This window comes from Lacerta agilis, chromosome 2, assembly GCF_009819535.1.
Source record: "Lacerta agilis isolate rLacAgi1 chromosome 2, rLacAgi1.pri, whole genome shotgun sequence".
Lineage (NCBI taxonomy): Eukaryota > Metazoa > Chordata > Lepidosauria > Squamata > Lacertidae > Lacerta > Lacerta agilis.
In genome coordinates this window covers 104,865,705-104,887,249 of record NC_046313.1, presented here as the reverse complement: position 1 = coordinate 104,887,249, position 21,545 = coordinate 104,865,705, and the positions used below count along the sequence as shown (strand labels likewise).

Sequence of the window (21,545 nt, the reverse complement as noted above, 5' to 3'; positions counted from 1 at the left end):
ATGATAATGGGTCCTTTGTCCCTTAAGCCCAGTAAACTGGGGAGGTGCATGCATTTACTGTATATTTATGCTGATGGAGTGTATCACTCTGACCCTGTTTATAAAAAAGTAACGGAAACTATTTAAATATATGAATTATAAATAATTATGGAAAGCATTTCCATAGCCCCCTTCACCCATTTTTCTGGATTGGTGTGCAACATCATTATCATCACTTAATCCTGCAGTGGAAATAACACCAGAGATTTAAAAGCATAGAGGAAGAAAATCTGCCCCCACTACTTCGTGAAAGGGATTCAAAAAACAAAGAGCTGCTTTGGAGAAGGCCTCACCCCTTCTTTCTTCTTGCCTGGACCTCCCTGCCTTTGGGCTCCTCTCCACCTTTCCCTCTTTCTCCCTCCACCATCCAGCCATCCCTGTCCCCATCTCCTTTCCCATGGAACTCACCAGATTTCTCTGAGGGTCCTGGGAGGGGATGCTCAGAAGTTGTGGGGAGGGATGCGGGAGACAGTCTGACCAGGTCAACCGTCCATCTTCCTCCTTCCTGTTGTGATATCAGTACAAGCCGAGCTGCGAAGACGCTGCAGCAGCGAGGACAGCATGACTATGAGTCATGTATTCACACTGTGGGAATCACACCAGCCCTACCAGCTTTTCCAAACATGTGATGTCATTGTAATGTACGGATGTATTTTACTTTCAGTTCTGCATCAGGAGATGCTGGACGCTTTTACAGACAGCTCTGCAATAATGAGCTGCTGCGCAGAGACAGACTCTGTACTTTATCTACAATAAAGTAGGTTTTTAGCCTTACTGGCTTGTGCGTGTTGTTCTTCAAGCTGGGGAACAATCGCATATTATCTTTGTGCCCCTGGACTCCAGTAGCCAGAGGGCACGGAGGCTTCGTCCGCCTTGGAGGTCAGTCTCTCAACTTGCCCCCGCGGGAAGTTTTCATAACATTGGTAGCAGAGTTTGACTGGTTTCCGGACATCGGACCTCTGATTGATTTCTGCCTGATGTTTGCCAGCAAAGAAAGCAGCCTTAAACAGCGTTCTGGAGTTCCGGGGGAGTTTCGTGCTGAAGACGGCCGTATCCCGCTGTGAGAAGACGCGTTAATAGAGCTGTGAGTACCGGACTGATTTACGAGGCAATAAACCTCTTAATTGCTTTCTGAAGCCAGAGAGTAAAATGCCTGCTTTTTCTCCATAATGGCTAAGGATCACAAGCAAAACAGCTCCTCATTATGTCCATTGCTTACTGATGAAAATTATCAGACATGGAGAATTAAAATGGAGGCAGTACTAACAAGGCAAAATTTCCTTGATGTAGTGACTAATGGCCCTCCACTGCTCCCTGGTGGTCGATGGCTAAACAGGGACAATCAGGCGAAGGAAACAATAGTTTTGCACCTAGACACATCCCAATTAATTCACGTGAGGGATTTGGATCACGCTAATGACTTTTGGAATGTTTTGCAAAATGAACATTTAAGGATCGCGGCAGGGAGTTCCATGCTGCATTTCCAACGTCTCACCAACCTTAGGCTAAAGGAGGGAGACAATTTGCGTTTGCATCTTAACCACAGGAAAGAATTAAGAAGTGAACTCGCACAACACAACGTCCAATTAAATGAAGACGTGTTTTGTTTCATGGTTTTGAATAGCCTCCATGCCGGTTATAGCACTATTGCATCGCAGCTAGGTGCCCTGGATGCTCAAAACTTAACTGTGGCCAGAGTCTTCTCAACTTTGCTAAATGAGCAAGATCGTTGTGCTGCTCAAAATGAGGCTAATGGAAGGGGGAGTGAAGCTGGAGCAGCGTCCTCATCCCCACCTAGTGCTCAAACAGAGCATGTGCAAGCTTTTAAAGTCATACGCTGCACAAACTGTGGCCTGAGAGGGCACAGTTTTCAGACCTGCAGAAAGCCCAAGAAAGGATCTAATCAGAGCCAACAAGCCGGTGGATCTACGGGCAAGGCGCAAGCCAAAGTCTCCAAAGGGCACACAGTTGCATTGCTTGCACAAGGCGTGCAGCAGCAGGACACTGACATTGGCCTAGCGTTTGTTATTAACTCTGCTTGTTCTCACCACATGACGTCAAACAAACGTTTGTTTAAGACTTTTAAGAAGCTGGACTCCACCGTGTCGCAGGTGAGTGGAACACACCTGAAATCGACTGGAGTTGGAACTGTTTATCTTCAGAGTCTCCAGCTATCTATTAGCGACGTCTTATATGTGCCAGAAATTGCCTACAACCTGCTAAGTGTACCGCAGCTTACCGAGAAGGACTGCGAGCTCAGACTATGCAAAGAACTGTGCACAATTTCTAAGGATGGACAAGTTATCCTTACAGCTCAGAAGAACAAAGATGGACTATTCTTACTGTCTTTTGATTCTACTGACTGTTGTTTTGATGTTGTAGACTCTTATTTTGCAGGTGCTGCTAAGTCCAAGGAGACTACCAAACAGCCACGCAGAGAAAAGGTCACAAGATGTTTCCAGCAGGTCTCTGCTGATGTAATAGGGCTTTTGCCACAATCTAGAGGCGGAGCTAAATGTTATTTGTTGCTGTCTGGTCACTTTTCTAAATTCACTTGGATTTATACTATGAAAAGTCCGCAGCAAGTCTTGGCCAGGTTCACTGAATTTTGTGCTAAGATAGATTTCATGCATGATGGTAATATTGAATGTTTGTATACTAATCAATTACCAGTGTTTGATTCACAGGAGTTCCAGGATTTCCTAAGTCAACATTGCATTCGGCACAAAGTTGCTGTAAGCCAATCATCGTGGAACAATGATTTGTGTGTTAAAATTAACACAGAACTACGTGAGGGTATGCAGGCGCAATTGCTAAGTGCAAAGCTGTCTGAACAGAATTGGGCTGAAAGCCTATCTGCCTTCACATATGCTTGGGTCAGGAGTATTCCAAAAGGAATGGAATGCTCACCTTATGAGATACTGTTTCACAGAAAACCTTCTGTTAAGCATCTTAAGGTTTTTGGTTCTCAGATGTGGGTGGAATCACTTGAAGGTACAACCATCCAAGGCATCTTTATGGGCTATGAGAAAGGTCAATACAGAGTTCTATTGCCTTCCTCTAACACAGTAATTCTTACTCAGGAGGTAGAACTTACTGTAAAGCCGGAGACACAGATTCTCCAAAGCTTTCCCATTGATGTCAATACATATGAGGATTCTGATACCAGCAGTAGCAGTGCAAGCTCAACCACGGCTAGTTCCGACACAGGTGACACTGTCATCGAAAGACGGACTCATGCTATGACCAGGCCATCAACAGATGATGATGTGCTAGAATCTTTAGAGCCACTGTTTACAATTGGTAGTTTCTCCAAAAAGTCCTGTTCAGGAGAAACTCAGCAAAGAGGATCTACATCTTCTGCATAGATCTGAGAGAGTAACAAAGGGTCAGGCGCCCAAACGCTACTCCAAAGAGTTTGCAATCTCAGCTGTTGCAAATGTAGCTGTAGTTTGCACTCAAAATAGAGACACTCAGGCTCACTTCACAGATGTGAAAAGGCCACAGCAACAGGTTGCAAAGTTCAACACTGTTTCTGCCAACACACACAGAGCAAGTGCTCTGGTCCCCTGGAGAGTTGGTTATCAAAGGCTCCAACTGGTAGAACCAGTCTCAGAGAGTTCCAAGGATGGAACAAAGACAACAGATTCATACTGTGTATATGATAACTGTTTGTTTACTTCTCTTAATGATGCCTTAGTTTTCGCCGCTCTTTCATTGTCTAATATCGGGGGAGGATGTTGTGATATCAGTACAAGCCGAGCTGCGAAGACGCTGCAGCAGCGAGGCCAGCATGACTATGAGTCATGTATTCACCCTGTGGGAATCACACCAGCCCTACCAGCTTTTCCACACATGTGATGTCATTGTAATGTACGGGTGTATTTTACTTTCAGTTCTGCATCAGGAGATGCTGGACGCTTTTACAGATAGCTCTGCAATAATGAGCTGCTGCGCAGAGACAGACTCTGTACTTTATCTACAATAAAGTAGGTTTTTAGCCTTACTGACTTGTGCGTATTGTTCTTCAAGCTGGGGAACAATCGCATATTATCTTTGTGCCCCTGAACTCCAGTAGCCAGAGGGCACGGAGGCTTCGTCCGCCTTGGGGGTCAGTCTCTCAACTTGCCCCCGCGGGAAGTTTTCACAACACTTCCATCCTGACCAGGTTTGCAGGTTCAGCAGGGAGGAAGAGGTCAAGGGCATCTCAGAAACCTCTGCAGGGATTCTCCTGCCCAAGACATTCTGCTGCCGTTGTAGAAGCCCCTATTGGGCACGCCCGTCCCAAGAGCCCCCACCTATTTTCAAACACCTTTGGAAATTCCTCCTATCTGCCATTCCCATCTCCCTTCCTAAGGCTGGCATGGTATGCACAGTAGTGGCCTAAGAGTAGATCTCATGGAACTTTAGACTTAATCTTAAAAGGACTGCTCTGAATACATGGATGGCCCTTGAATGGAGAAGAAGAAAGCACCTTGCTTGCATCTGGAGTCTGGACCCCCTGGGAGAGGTGGTAGATCCGCCCACTCCTCTTCTGTCCACCAGCTCTCCTCCTCCTGCCCTGCAAACACCCTTTGCTCAGGGGAGAGAGGCGGAATGAGCCTTCAAACCCATCCATTTCCTCCTTTGCTGCCTTTTCTTGCAGCAGCCCAGTGAGAGTGTAAGGAGCTGCAGCGCCTGGTTCACTTCACATACACACATGGTTTAATGGGATAGTGAATGAACAAAACCTCTGCCTTCCATGCAGTGGGAGTGGGGTGGGTTAAAAGTGGAGAAGAGACCTCCCCCTCCTGTCCTTTTGGTGAGCAGGAGGTTTTGCTGCAGCAGTTAACTGTTGCTTAGATGCAGTAAACTTTTTTTGGAATTGTTCAAGAAATATGATTTCTTTTCATCATCTACACATGCTGTATTTTTCGCTCCATAAGACGCACCTGACCATAAGATGCACCTAGTTTTTAGAGGAAAACAAAAAATATTGCTAGCTAGGGGCAATGGGAGTTGTAGTTCAACAACATCTGGGGACCCACAGGTTGAGAAAGGGTGATACGGTATTTGAGGTGGGGCTTACCTGGCTCCCCCCAATATTTAATTCAAGTTGGAAGAGGGAGGGAGGGAAGGAAGGAAGAGAGAGAGAGGGAGAGCTCACATTTGTGCATGTCTGTAGGTGACGCTGGAATTCCGGAGCAGGAGTAAACGCCGGTACAGAAGCCGTGTAAGCGGCTCTCACTCTGCTTGCTTTACAGCAAGGTGGGAGGAGGGGCGGATGGGAGATCTGTTTCTCAGCTGAAGAGGATTAAAAATGAATTTAGAACAACAATGTCTCAAGATAAATTATGTTACTTCAGCCTCATGTACATAAAAAGTGACAAGCTATGCAGTTTATCATTTGATGATATCATCAGTGACTTTGCTTTAGCAAAGGCAAGAAGGAAAGTATTATAATGTAGATCATGTTTGTTTCCGGTTTGTATACACAGTACCCAATGAATCATGATAAAATTATACAGTTGAATGGGTATTGGGTAGATGCGTTAATATAATTAGTCCTGTAAAATAATTTTTTGATGTACAGGTGCGTATAGTATTGGTATTATTTAAAAATGCGAAATATTTCTAGAAGTACCGTCTTTTACACTCACTAAGTGTAACAGGGTACAAAGGTCTGTTCTCCCAATGAACAGTGTGGACTACTATGGTGATATTGATACTATATTTTAAAAATGCATTGTATTAATTGCATTGTACAGGTTGTAACACACAATTTCATTTTAATAAAGCTATTTCATTTTAATAAAGTTTCCATTGTATATTTACACCTATTATTATTTCAAGTTATAGCAAGTTTCTGGGACTAGATCATGATTCTTTGTAAACTGTGTTTCTAAAGGAACTTTTGTTATTGCCAAATGACAATGTGTTTGCATTACTAAGTTTGTTATGCATAACAAAATCATTTTAAGTTAGAGCGTAATAATTATTTCACTATTAATATACTTCTTAATTGTATTTCAGTTCAACAATTACTTTGAGAAAATACGTATTTTGTTATGTGCAAATAGTTTTAGATACCTTTTAGTTCCATAAATGACCATATAGCATATATTCAACACAAAAAACAGTGACAATTTGTTGTTGACAAAGGACAACTGGACATAGAAAGGGCCCCAGTACATTCAGTAGCCCTGCCCCCACTACTTTATGAAAGGGGTTCAAGAAACAAAGAGCTGCTTTGGAGAAGGCCTCACCCCTTCCTTCCTTCCTCCTGCCAGGACCTCCCTGCCTTTGTTCTCCTCTCATAAAATCATAGAGTTGGAAGAGACCACAAGGGCCACCCAGTCCAACCCCCTGCCAAGCAGGAAACACCATCAAAGCATTCCTAACAGATGGCTGTCAAGCCTCTGCTTAAAGACCTCCAAAGAAGGAGACCCCACCACACTCCTTGGCAGCAAATTCCACTGTCCAACAGCTCTTACTGTCAGGAAGTTCTTCCTTTCCTCTTTCTCCCTCTGCCATCCATCAATCCATGTCCCCATCTCCTCTACAAAATGGAAGGCTTCGATATTTGGATGCTTTTGGTGTTTCTAATGGGCCTTAGAAAGCCTTTCTAACAACAAGGCCAGTGGAAGTGATGATATTCCAGCTGAACTATTTAAAATTTTAAAAGAGGATGCTGTTAAGGTGCTACACTCAATATGCCAGCAAGTTTGGAAAACTCAGCAGTGGCCAGAGGATTGGAGACGATCAGTCTACATCCCAATCCCAAAGAAGGGCAGTGCCAAAGAATGCTCCAACTACCGCACAATTGCACTCATTTCACACGCTAGCAAGGTTATGCTTAAAATTCTACAAGGCAGGCTTAAGCAGTATGTGGACCGAGAACTCCCAGAAGTGCAAGCTGGATTTCGAAGGGGCAGAGGAACCAGAGACCAAATTGCAAACATGCGCTGGATTATGGAGAAAGCTAGAGAGTTCCAGAAAAACATCTACTTCTGCTTCATTGACTACGCAAAAGCATTTGACTGTGTCGACCACAGCAAACTATGGCAAGTTCTTAAAGAAATGGGAGTGCCGGATCACCTCATTTGTCTCCTGAGAAATCTCTATGGGGGACAAGAAGCTACAGTTAGAACTGGATATGGAACAACTGATTGGTTCAAAATTGGGAAAGGAGTACGACAAGGCTGTATATTGTCTCCCTGCTTATTTAACTTATATGCAGAATTCATCATGCGAAAGGCTGGACTGGATGAATCCCAAACCGGAATTAAGATTGCCGGAAAAAATATCAACAACCTCAGATATGCTGATGATACTACCTTGATGGCAGAAAGTGAGGAGGAATTAAAGAACCTTTTAATGAGGGTGAAAGAGGAAAGCGCAAGATATGGTCTGAAGCTCAACATCAAAAAAACTAAGATCATGGCCACTTGTCCCATCACCTCCTGGCAAATAGAAGGGGAAGAAATGGAGGCAGTGAGAGATTTCACTTTCTTGGGTTCCATGATCACTGCAGATGGTGACAGCAGTCACGAAATTAGAAGACACCTGCTTCTTGGGAGAAAAGCAATGACAAACCTAGACAGCATCTTAAAAAGCAAAGACATCACCTTGCCAACAAAGGTCCGTATAGTTAAAGCTATGGTCTTCCCGGTAGTAATGTACGGAAGTGAGAGCTGGACCATCAAGAAGGCTGATCGCCGAAGAATTGATGCTTTTGAATTATGGTGCTGGAGGAGACTCTTGAGAGTCCCATGGACTGCAAGAAGATCAAACCTATCCATTCTCAAGGAAATCGGCCCTGAGTGCTCACTAGAAGGACAGATCCTGAAGTTGAGGCTCCAGTACTTTGGCCACCTCATGAAAAGAGAAGAATCCCTAGAAAAGACCCTGATGTTGGGAAAGATGGAGGGCACAAGGAGAAGGGGACGACAGAGGATGAGATGGTTGGACAGTGTTCTTGAAGCTACTAACATGAGTTTGGCCAAACTGCGAGAGGCAGTGAAGGATAGGCGTGCCTGGCGTGCTCTGGTCCATGGGGTCACGAAGAGTCAGACACGACTGAACGACTGAACAACAACAACAATTGGTGTGTCTTATTTTGTTGGAAGCCGCCCAGAGTGGCTGGGGAAACCCAGAAAATGGGCGGGGTATAAATATCATTTAATTAATTAATTAATTAATATTACTACTACTACTACTACTACTATGGCGAGTCTGGTCTGCAATACCCACCCCTCTCCCCTTTTCCGCCTTCTTCCCTGCAACTCCAGATCCGTGCAGGAGGAAGCTTCTCTCTTTCCACAGCGGAAACCCACCCCCACTCCACCTTCAAGGCCCCTATTTTTATTTTTATTTTTTAAAGCTCCCTTTCCTCCATTTTCTTATTCTCCCCGCCCAGAATTTGTGCAGGCCGCCTCTCCCCGTCCCGGGGCTTCTCATCCTGGACCCCCACCCTCTTCCCCGCCACTGGCTTTGCACTCACCCGAAATCCTGGCGACGCTGGCAGCTACCCCGGGCAGCGGGAGCGGGAATGGGAGCCCCCGCGTGGGAGGCAGGATATCTCTGCTGGATAATTGTAAGGGGGAGATAAGGGAGGGAACCTGGGCTTCCAGTATAGGGAACATATGCTCGATGCCTTAAGGGTTAAAGTCAGAGAGTGCAAGCTGCCAGAGAGAGCGAGAGAAAGACAGAAAGAGAGGGTGGGGCTGCTCGATGCTGACTTGGGAAAGGGGGGCGCGGCTTAAGCAGAACAGCTGGCCCGCTCCCTCTGCCGTAGTGCACTGCCCTTGTCCTGCAAAGAATCGGGTGAGCGCAAAGCGCCTTGGGGTGCAGCAAGCTTGGGGGGGGTGTTTGTGCAATGCATTGCAATGCAATATCCATGGAATTGGGTTGGGGGTGGACAGAGAGCAGGCAGGGAAGCGGAGGGTCTAGTGTGGGGGTGTTGCAGGTGATTCATCCTCGTTGCAAAGAAGAGACAGGGGCCTCTCACACACCCAGAGAGAGAGAGAGAGACGTGCGTCTGCATGCACACACAGATCACATGAAGAGCACTGTAGTTTAATCAAGCCCATCTAGTCCCGCACCCTGCTGGAATCATAGAATCGTAGAGATGGAAGGGGACCCTGAGAGTCATCTAGTCTAGTCCAACCCCCTGCAATGCAGGAATCTCAGCACTGTCTCCTCATGGTGGCCAAGCCTGCCAGGAGGATTGGAGTCCTCTCCCCTCCAGTGGCTTCCAGCAACTGCTATTCAATTAGGCATAATAATAATACTACAACAACAACAACAATAACAACAACATTATTTATACCCGCTCATCTGGCTTGGTTTCCCCAGCCATTCGGAAGACTCCCAACAGAATATTTTTAAAAAACCAATGAAACATCAAACATTTAAAACTTCTCCATACAGGGCTGGCTTCAGATGTCTTATAAAAGTCAGATAGATGTTTATTTTCTTGACATCTGACGGGAGGGCATTCCACAGGGTGGGCAGCACTACTGAGAAGGCCCTATGCCTGGTCCCTGTCATTGAGTTGCTATATACTGGTAATAGAGTATCTATCCTAAATTTGTCAGCTTCTCTCAAAGAAGCAGGATCAGGAAGTTCTTAATGTTTGATGTCTTAGTATGATTTTATATTTTGCTGGAAGCCGCCCAAAGTGGGCTGGGGAATAATAATAATAATAATAATAATAATAATAATAATAATAATAATAATAATTATACCACTTGTTCAGTCTGAAATTTTTTTGTACCAGTGCATTTGGAAGCATCATAATAACTTGAGGTTATATATTCATACAAAACCTTTGCTCCCAATTCATCATTTGCAATCCTACCAGCTGAATTTGATCTGAGTCCTGGGATAGTTCAGGGTCAGCAAACCTTTTCAGCAGGGAGCCGGTCCACTGTCCCTCAGACCTTGTGGGGGGCCGGACTCTATTTTGAAGGGGGGGGAATGAACGTATTACTATGCCCCACAATTAACCCAGAGGTGCATTTTAAATAAAAGGGAGCATTCTACTCATGCAAAAACACGCTGATTCCCGGACCGTCTGCGGGCCAGATTTAGAAGGCGATTGGGCTGGATCCAGCCCCTGGGCCTTAGTTTGCCTACCCATGCTTTACACTTACCTGGTTTGCACATGATGTTAATGTGCCAAGGGTGGAGAACTCCAGACCTGGGGGGCCAAATGCACATGTGGTCTATGGTCCTCTGAATTCACGCCACCCTCTTCCATGGCTCTGCTTCGCCCCTTAGCAGGCTGGGTTGAGTCTTTCAACTCTTGACAATGCCTCCTCCTCGCCTAGATAGAGGGCAGATTTTTGTCTTCAGATATAACTTCCTGTACAAAGGCAAAAGCTGCGCTCCTTATTTCACCCACTTTTGCCTCTCTTACCCTGACCAGCCCTGGCATGTGGCCCCTGGAAGACGATCCAGGAGGGAACCTGGCCCTTGGTCTGAAAAACAGTGGAAGCTTCCAAACTGACAGTTGTGCAAGAGCATGCAAACCTGAGGCCTGCCCACACCCCACTGGCTATGATTTCCGCTGTTCCTGGCCGTTGGTCATGCCGGCAGGGGCTAATGGGAGTTGGACTTAAACTGACCAAGAGTCAGGAAACCAAGCCCTAAGAGGAATGTTTGAGGGAACTATAGATATAGTATGAAAAAAGCAAGACGTTTAGAGAGATGTTATCACAGCTGTAGGGCATGTGTAAATTTCTCTTCCCCTTGCTAGGATCTCAGCACTCGAGATGCTGTTTTTGTTGTTGTTTAGTAGTGTCCGACTCTTCGTGACCCCATGGACCAGAGCACGCCAGGCACTCCTGTCTTCCACTGCCTCCCACAGTTTGGTCAAACTCTTGTTGGTAGCTTCGAGAACACCGTCCAACCATCTTGTCCTCTGTTGTCCCCTTCTCCTTGTGCCCTCCATCTTTCCCAGCATCAGGGTCTTTTCCAAAGAGTCTTCTCTTCTCATGAGGTGGCCATAGTACTGGAGCCTCAATTTCAGGATCTGTTCTTCCAGTGAGCACTCAGGGTTGATTTCTTTAAGGATGGATGTTTGATCTTTTTGCAGTCCATGGGACTCTCAAGAGTCTCCTCCAGCACCATAATTCAAAAGCATCAATTCTTCGGCGATCAGCCTTCTTTATGGTCCAGCTCTCACTTCCATACATTACTACTATGAAAACTATAGCTTTAACTGTACGGACATTTGTTGGCAAGGTGATGTCCCTGCTTTTTAAGATGCTATCTAGGTTTGTCATTGCTTTTCTCCCAAAAAGCAGGCGTCTTCTAATTTCGTGACTGTTGTCACCATCTGCAGTGATCATGGAACCCAAGAAAGTAAAATCTTTCACTGCCTCCATTTCTTCCCCTTCTATTTTCCAGTAAGTGATGGGACTAGTGGCCATGCTATTTAGTTTATTACCCATAACCCCCCCTCATTTGCTAGTAGAATCATTGCTACAGAGTTCTTGTGTATATGGTTGTGTACAGGTCTACTGGCAGTGTTGATCGTCTTACACGCATGCAATTATGGTGCTTTTTAAAAAAAGAATAAGGTGTCTTTTTCTGGGGGTACACAAGGGTATACACAGTACTGGAACCTCTTTCCCACCTAATTAAGCGGGGTCACTCCCTGGCTCCAACGGGGGGCTCCGATTGCCGCCCCTGCTATTATGCTATTAGCCTTAAATTTCCTTTCTAAAGTATCAAATTATTCTATATTACAATATTTTTAAAGATATAATTTAAATTTCTTCCAATCTTCTTCCACCATCTCCTCCTTCTGGTCACGTAGTCTCCCAGTCATTTCGGCGAGCTCCATTAAGTCCATAACCTTCATTTGCCATTCATCTATTATTGGTATCTCTTGCGTCTTCCAATTCTTTGCCAATAAAATTCTGGCAGCTGTCGTGGCATACAGAAAAAAAGTAATATCTTTCCTTTCTCCTCTTCTATTAACAAATATGTTGGTCACTTTCCTTTTTTATTAAATGGTTTCATTGCTATTGCCTCAACTGGAGACAGCCACCATGGTATTTTAGGTTCTAAGAAATCTTTGTATTTATTCCATACCTTTACCAATGCTTTCCTTATTATATGATTATAAAACCCTTTGTTTTTTTATCCCTCTCATAACATAAATACACATGCCAGCCAAATTTGTTACCATGTCCTTCTAAATCAAGAATTTCTTCTCTTTCTTATTTTATCCAATCCTTCAACCAAACAATGCAAGATGCCTCATAATACAATGTAAAGTCTGGGAGTGAGAGGCCGCTTCTGTCTTTCGTGTCAATCATTATTTTATGTTTTATCCTAATCCTCTTACCACTGCAGACAAATTTTGATATATCTTTTTGTAACAAGAAGTTTGCCTGTTGGCTGTTATCGGGATTGATTGAAATAAAAAATCTTTGGTAAGACATTCATCTTTATTGCTGCTATCCCACCTAAAAGGGAAAGGTTCATTCTATTCCAAACTTCCAAATTCTTTTTTATCTCAATCCAAACTTTCTCATAATTAACTTTATATAAATTCAAGTTATTATTTGTAAGCCAAATTCCTAGATATTTGACCATTTTTTTAAATAAATCTCCATGTTTATCATGACTTCTAACTCTTCCCCCCCAAAAAAAAATCAGTCATATTTTTAACTATCATCTTTGTTTTTCCTTTATTTATCTTTAATCCAGCCACCCGCCCAAATTCCTGAATTTTCTCCAAAAGTATTGGGAGATGTTGCAAAAATGTGAAGACACTAGCAGGATTGAAATAAATCCTAGAACGTGGACATTAGAATAAAGATTTAAAGTGCGAGATAAAGTTTTGAAAGCAGAAAACCTACTGAAGGGGGGGGGAGGGAAGTCACAGGCTCAGCAGAGCAGAAGGCCTTTGTGTATGTTATTGTATTGCTGAAAAAATTGTTTGAGAGAGAAAATATAAATTATTTTTTTTAAAAAATCACCTGGGCAGAAGTTCCATACAAAAAATGAATTGAAAAACCCAGTTCTAATGTTTTGTTATTATAATTAATTTTGACTGAGGCATCTGGTATGCTTTTTAACAGCTGCAGAATTCCAGTAAAGTGTGCCTGGTGTCCTCTATAGGGCAGGAAGACCAGCAGCAGAGACCATGACATACAGACCTATCCCCTGACTGGTTGTAAGTAAAGCCAGCTAGCAGGTGGGGAATGGCTGGGGGCAGGCTGTGGTTACTGGGGCAGTGCCCCACTGATTCCAGCGGGCGCAGCTTTCCCACAGATGTGGAACATTTTGTCTGTTGAGCTACCTGCCTGCTGTGTGTAGTTGTGAATAGTAAAAAAGCCTACCACAAACAACAACAACCTGAGCACCTCACCTAAATTCCAATCGGTTATCAGTGACTCATTGTTCTTCTTAGAACTAGTGGGAGGGGGGACTCTTTTGGGGCCCAATACTGGTATATTCCTTTAAACTTGCACAGCAAGTATGGGGCATCCACAGCCCTCCAGATGTTGATGGCAGCCGAAGTCCACCAACTTAAGGAGGGCCATAGGTTCTCCCCCCCCCCCCCGCCGCTTTAGAGACTTCCCTCCAAGGAACTTGGGGTTGAATTCTGCCATCTTTGGAATTCCACATCTTTCCTCAAGGAATTCTACTTACTTGGCCATGTGGCTCGACCTGGGATCACCATATAGAACTCCTTATATTTGTTTTAGAGAGTTCTAGCAAAGTAGGCCCACTGGAAGCCAGAACTCTTAGGTATCTCTTATAAAGGAAGGGTTCCTGATTCATAGACAGAGGCATATGTGATTTTATTATGAAAACGGGAGTGACCCAGAGGTAACCTTCAATTATAGACCAATTTCTCTACTGAACTGCGACTAAAAAATCTTTGCAGGTATCCTAGCAGACTAAAAAAGTCTTAAAAGAAGTGTCTCTGAAGAAGTGTGCATGCACACGAAAGCACATACCAAGAACAAACTTAGTTGGTCTCTAAGGTGCTACCGGAATTTTTTTTAATAAAAACAAATAATCCAAATCAGGCAGGATTCCTCCCTGGATGAGAAATCCAGAATAACACCAGGAATGTTATCAATATACTAGCTGACACAGCCACGCGTTGCTGTGGTTTTTTATGTTTTTTTAATGATTGTATTGATTTAGTGAAATTGAAGAAGTTCCCCTGTTCAACTTCTGGTTTGTCCCAGCCACAACAACCCTGTGTTGTAGCTTAGGCTGGCCCAGGGTCACTCGGCGAGATTAGTAGCGAGATTCGAACCCTGGTCTCTCTCTTAAATGCCCCTTTAATAGAATTAAACCTTTGCCCTAGATTTACTATCTCCTCCCCCCCCTCTGGAAACCTAATACATGGTACAGTCCGCTCTGGCATTGAGCCTGGGGTCAGAAGGGACCATAACAATGCAAGGAGGGTGATGGGGAACTGGTAGGGTCCTTATACGTTTGTGTGCGGCGCTTTTTCCTCTTCTGATAACTGGAGTTTCATTTGTAAAGCGATACAGCAGTGCAGAAAGGATTGTGTTTGGAGACAGGATAGGGAGCGAAGCATAGTTGCTGAGTTTCTCATCCTACATTTCCCCCCCCCCGAAGGAATGGTATGGCCCGGGCCTAAAAACCTTTTCCTGCCTGGAGCTGAAACTACTAAGAACGTTTCTGGCTGGGGAAGGAGAGTTTAGGCCTTCCTCTTAACTGTTTTTTGGGCGGTAAGGCCCTTGGCAGAGGCTGGGGCTAGGGAGATTAATAGGGGGTTGTCCCTGCTGTCTGAAAATGGCTGGCTGAGGTGAAGGTTTTTTGGTTGGTGCACAGTCTGTGACGCTGCCCTGCGATGAGCCTTTCTATTGGTTGTTGTTCAAAGTCTTCAGTTCTGTTGCTGGTGACACGTAATGTGTGTGCCAATTTTTTTTGCCTTTATTCTATATTTTAGGCATCACAGGTGTGGTTTTTTAAAAATTTTCTTATGCCAGATCCTTCCTCAATGGTCATGTTACACTTTGTCCTAATTTGATGCTGTTTGGTGAAGCGGTTACGGAGCAAGGTGGTGACACGTGCGCACGCAATGAGAACATTTTTATATACCGTATTTTTCGCTCCATAAGATGCACCTTTTCTCTCCGAAAAGGTAAGGGAAAAAGTTGGAGCATCTTAATGGCGTGAAGGCTCCCTGTCGAGCAAGCTGCAAGAGGCAGCGGGCGGCGGAGATGCTGCTGGATCCTCCCCACCTCCGTTCCCCAAAACAGGCTTGTTTTTGGGAACGGAGGTTGTGGGGTGGATCCAGCAGCAGCAGCTGCTCTCCCCGCTGCCGCTTCCCCTCCGCCGCATTCGGCGGGGGGTGGCAGCGGAGAAGCTGCTGGATCTTCCCCACCAACTCTGTTCACAAAAACAGGCTTGTTTTTGGGAACGGAGGTTGTGGGGTGGATCCAGCAGCAGCAGCTGCTGCTCTCCCCACTGCCGCTTCCCCTCCGCCGCGTTCAGCGGGGGTGGCAGCGGAGAAGCTCCCCACCACCTCCGTTCACAAAAACAGGTTTGAAAAACTGGTGTTCACAAACAGCAAACCGGCTCCCCCCCCCCTTGCGTTTAGCTAGCCGGAGCTGTCCCTGCTCGCTGTAATGCAAGTGGGGGGGGGAGCAGGTTTGAAGCAGCATCAATCTGGCTCTCCACCACTTTGCCTAAACTCCTTTTAAACTTCAAAGTTTCCTGATCGTCGCAATCAGAGAAAAGGCTGGGACCCTGGGGGCCAAACAAAGCTGAGGAAATCTCACTTTAAAAAAATTATGGGTACTGTAATTTACCCCGGCAAAAGCACAATGGAGCAGATATCGTTATCCGGGTGAGGTGAAGGGAATAAAGCGGATGAATAGGGTGTCGGAAGGGAGAGATATTCCCGATTGTCCTGTTTACAAACAAAAGATGTGGTTGTCGCCTGACAGGATTTTGTGGGGGTGGGGGAACTGAACATTTGCATGTACCGGTACATTTGCCATTCTCTTGACTTCTCTAGTTTTATTTGTTCACTAATAAAATCCTTTTTCCTGTATCAGATGGATCTCTGTGTTTTTACCTCCTCTGGGATACAGAAGTTTAAAAAGTGGAATGAAGGGATAAATTTTATAGTGTCTAAGAATAAAGACAAAAATGCGTACCCAAGCATAACAAGTTTTCCTTAAGGTTCAGTGTTTTATTTTCAGATCGATACATTTGTATCCCCTTTCAGGGAAGATTTAACAGCTAACAGCTTTACCCTATTGTTCTTAAGCGGGAGTGTTATCAGTATTAACAGTTCTTAATGAGGTGTTTTATTGGCGGTATAATGAGCCTTGCAGAGGGTTCCATTTGGCTGAGGTGGCTCTGCAAGGCTAAAAGGAAGTGAATAAGGGAAAAAGTGGGGGCTGTAGCTTTAATAGGCACAGTGATATTTTCTCCCCTCTTGCTGCCTCTCTGTAAAGCAAGCAGAGAGAGCTTCTGGGCTCCTGTACCAGTACTTCTTGCTCCGGAGTTCCAGCATCACAGCTTCACCAACAGTCACCCACAAATGTGAGTTCTCCCTCTCTCTTACCTCCCTCCCTCTTCCAACTTTAATAAAATATTGGGGGTGATATACCGGTTGTTTATTAAATACGGTCGTTTAGTACATTTTATTCAGAATATTTTTTCTTGTTTTCCTCCTCTGAAAACTAAGTGCGTCTTGTGGTCCGGAGCGTCCAATGGAGCGAAAAATACAGTATATAGATTGGACTATTTGGAATTCCAAAATGAAAAGCAAGCTGCCAATGATGCTAATAGATGCTGAAAAGGCATTTGATAACATTTCTTGGTGTTTTATGAAGAAACAGGTTAATGGGTTTCAGGAAAATGTTTGAAAGATGCATAGAATCCATCTACTCTGCACAAAAGGCAAGGCTGATAATTAATGGTAACGTCATGGAAAGCATTGAAATTACAAAAGGAATGAGGCAAGGATGTCCCCTATCACCTCTATTATTTATATTAGTGCTGGAAACTGATGAATGAAATGAGGAAAGAAGAAAAAAATAAAGGGAATTATAACAGGAGAAAAAAAATCATACAATGTAAGAGCATATGTGGATGATTTGATAGTAACAACAGAAAACCCCAAAGAATACATCCCAATAAATGACTATAGACAATTGTCAGGATTTAAAATCAATAAAAAATAAAAAACATTAGGTAAAAACATGCGATCTGAGGAAAAGCGAGAATTACAGATCAGTTTTGGAGAGCAGGAAAAAAGTCAAATACTTAGGAATCTGGTTATCCATAAAATGCATTAATTTGTATCAGGAATGAAACTAATAAAAACTTGGAAATCTGGAACAGGCTCCACCTCTCCTGGGGCAGAATAGCTGCAATAAAAATGAATATCTTACCAAAATTGATGTTTTTATTCCAGACCATTTCAATTTTGGGAGGTATGAATTTTTTTAATAATTGTAAAAAAATATTGCAAGGTTTATCTGGAACAGCAAAAAAACCAAGAATCAAACATCAGATTTTAATAGACCAGGAGGAGAGAGGATTCACATTACCTGATTTTGAACTGTATCATGTGGCAGCTGGTTTGGTGTGGATTAAGGAATAGATTAGTTTAAATTAAAAGATACAGATCTGCTAGACCTAGAGAGTTTTGACAACTGTTTCAGCTGGCACGCATATATGGTATATGACAAGCTGAAGGTACACAGGGGGTTTTTGAACGACATTATAAGAAAATCATATAAAATATGGAACAAATATAGACCTTTTGAAACAAACAAACAAAAAAAAACCCTGGTGTACTTCCCCAATGGAAGCCATGGCTGTGAAAAAAGAGAACATGAAAGGGGAATGGGCAACATATTGGAAGAAAATAACAGTAAATTGACTCTGAAGAAATTTGGATGTACAGTGGTACCTCTGGTTAAGTACTTACTGTATTTTTCGCTCCATAAGACACACTTTTTTCCTCCTAAAAAATAAGGGGAAATAACTGTGTGTCTTATGGAGCGAATGGTGGTCCCTGGAGCTGAATTGCCCAGGGGCCAAAAGATGATCCTGCTTTTTATATTACAAAGAGAAAAGGGAGTGTTGAAAGGACCCCACTCAGCAGCTGATCAGCAAGAGATCGGGAGAGAGATAAGAGTCCCAGCTCCCTTTCAGCCCCGCCCTCCATTGTTGAATGTGCTGCAGAGGGAGGTTGTTTGTTTCCCCAGCGACATGTGACTGGCTGATTATATTATCTGTCTGGAAACTGTAGAAAAGGCTCCCTTTCCTTTAGAAGCTGCAGAAATGTGAGTTGAACCCCATAAAAATGGGGCTTTCCCTCTTTGCTTTCCCCCCTTTGCACAAAAGCTGCAAACCTTTAGCTGATCCTCAAAAAAGCAGGGTTTTTCCCTTTGCAAAAAAACTGCAAAACCTTTAGCTGATCCTCAAAAAAACAACAACAGGGCTTTTAGAAGATGAAAACCAGAAAAATATTTTTTTTTGTTTCCTCCTCTAAAAACGAGGTGCGACCTATGGAGCAAAAAATACAGTAATTCTGCCCAGGTGATTTTTAGCTTTGATTACAAGCAATAACTATTTAGCAGACTGGATAATTTTTGGAGTGGGCTATGAGGTTTTTTCCCTTTTGCAAATATATCTCTTCAGCACAGTGTCTCCCAAATAAATTTCTGTTCCAAGCAAGTAGCAGGATTCATTGCCCATCCTCTTGCTTCCATCCTGTCAATTCAGTTCCAATGCATTCTCGATTCAAAGGCCTGACTGGGTTGAGGAAGACAAGGTCTTGAGAAAGATTCTCGTCAAGACAGCCGTCCAGCAGTGGATCACCTGCCTCTCAAACCCAAATATACCTCCATGGGGTGACTTTTAACTTGCCCCCGCCCATTAAAATTAATGAGAAAAAATATCATGATGATTTATGTTTTTTTGTTTTTAATACATTTTTTATTAATTTTTACAGTTTTATAGACAGCGTAATCATCATAAACAAAAACAAACAAACAAAAAAGAATACATCCCATTCTCTCCCCCCCCCCCAAATGATTTCCCTCAACTTCCCCTTCTGGTTCTTTAGATATTTGCTACTTCTACTTACATTGTTTCATTTTAATGCTCTTTTAACTAAATGCTCTTCTGTTCTTATCATTTTTACAGCATATCCTTTAAATTACATCTTATATTTAATAATTTTCATAACATTACTCCTTATCTATTACTCTCCCTTTTATAGTTGTCTTTGCTCAAACGCCGCTAGCTAGTCTATTTCTTTACAATATTTCTGCAAATACAACATAAATGGATCCAAGTTTTTTTTTTTTAAAGTCTCTATTGTGCTTATCTCTTAGTCTTCCTGTAAGTTTTGCCATTTCTGCGTATTCCATCATTTTAACTTGCCAGTCTTCTTTCGTTGGTATCTTGTCATCTTTCCAATTTTGAGCTAGTAGAATCCTGGCCGCCGCTGTGACATACATAAATAAGTTCTTCATCTCTTTTGGCAAATCTTGTCCTGTGATACCTAGTAAGAAAGCTTCTGGGTTGTTTTTTTTAGCAAAAGTTATTTTAAACATTTTCCCCATCTCATTATAAATCATTTCCCATTCATTTTTGATTACTTTACATTTCCAACATATATTAGAGCGTGATCTATACAGTTTAACAGGAGTCATGTACCATCGATACATCATTTGCATATAATTCTCTTTCAAATTTATACAATCCGTAAATTTTAGGTCCACCTTCCATAGTTTCCCCCAGTTTTTCATTTTTATATTATGACCTACATCTTGTGCCCAATTTTGGTGATCTTTGAATCAAGTACATTTACAGGCAAAAGCGGGCTTTGGGGGTCAGGGGTTGATTCTAAGCTGTACTTCAAGCTCTACTTAGCAATTAATCTTTGCCTTAATTTGTAACTCAATGCCTTGAACATCCACTAGCATTTCTTTTTAAATGCTGATAATGCTTTTATTGTAGCTTGCTTTATTATTATTTCTATACCCCATTGCTAACAAAGTATTTTTATACATATGAAAAGCAACTCATGGATTGTAAAGATAATGGTTTGTAAAGTAAAAAAAAAAAGTTTTTTTATTTAAAAAAAGTTTATGTTTGCCTCTGTTCTGAAATTTGGTTTTAAAGTAAAGTGTGTCAATATATTTGGGTTTGTTTATAAAGCAGAAGTGACCAGCTGCTTCCAGAAGCTAAAAATGAGCTCTGTATCAACAAGTTTTACCTAGAATTATTCATAATGAAAAGTTGTAAGAAAGATGACATTTTCCACCCTTGAGCTTTTGAACTACAACCCCCATCAATCTTGGCAATACAGGCTGAGGCTTATGTGAGTTGCTCCCCAACATCTGAACGACCCTATGTTGGATATCCCCGCTCTATACTTTATTATTATTTATTTAATTTCTATACCACTTTATATTTTTAAGAAAAACCTCAAAGCAGTTTACAGCATATTAAATTAATAAAATATAAATAAAACAATTTGAAAAAAGTGAAATACAGTGGTACCTCGGGTTAAGAACTTAATATGTTCCGGAGGTCCATTCTTAACCCGGAACTGTTCTTAACCTGAGGTGCGCTTTTGCTAATGGGGTCTCCTGCTGGCGCTGCGCGATTTCCGTTCTCATCCTGAGGTAAAGTTCTCAACCAGAGTTAGTGGAGTTTGTAACCTGAAGTGTTTTTCACTGGAGGTGTTTTTATCCTGATACCACTGTATTCAAAGCAACATAACAGAAAACTAAAATATTATCTTAAAAGATTTCAAAATAAAACATTACAAAGGAGATCAACTACAGAATACATATTTAACAGGGTTGGGTGAGTCTGGGCCCCGCCCCCTAGGCCAGGTGGAAAAAGCCTTGCAGGGAGTGGCCTTCATGCCTCACGGCCGGGCGATGTTCCTCTAGCCTCATGAAGAGCCTCTTTAATGGGATCCAAGGGTGTTTAACGTTGCAATTAACTTAATCTTCCCTAGATCTGCTTTTAGCAGAAGCATATGCCACTTCCACTGCCCATCTTCAAAGTCAGAGTAGCAAGCACACGTATCCTATAGGCGCGCTTATCTCTTCCTGTCCAGCGTTGCTAAGATTCTTCTTCCCCGCCCCCTCTGACAAAACAACAGCCTCCTTTTAAGCACCCCAACAGTTAATTTACCGTTCCCCAACCATTGCTCTCATGGTGTATACACGCTCTTCGCTCTAAGGCCTCCTGGAGCATCTTACGCTCCGAGGCGAAGGAATGCTCTCCTGCCTAAAGCACACTCGCTGATTACAGGCGCGTACTCAGGAAAAACAAGAACTAGCCTTGCGTGGAAAAAGCAGCACCTCCTGCAATGAGGCGCAATGGTGGGAGCCTCCCCCTCCCCTCTGAATCTTCCCAGGAGCAGGAGGACTGTATAGATGTGGAACAGTGGTTTGCAGAGGAACATAGTTCCGAAGGCAGAAGCTGAGAAATTCTGGATGGGGAATACTGGAGAAGCACTGGGGGGG

General features: G+C 43.2%; 1 pseudogene; it reads right to left on the bottom strand.

Annotated features, from left to right (window-relative positions):
- Positions 1 to 21,545, bottom strand: part of LOC117042370 — a 28,791-nt pseudogene that overhangs the window by 3,435 nt on the left and 3,811 nt on the right.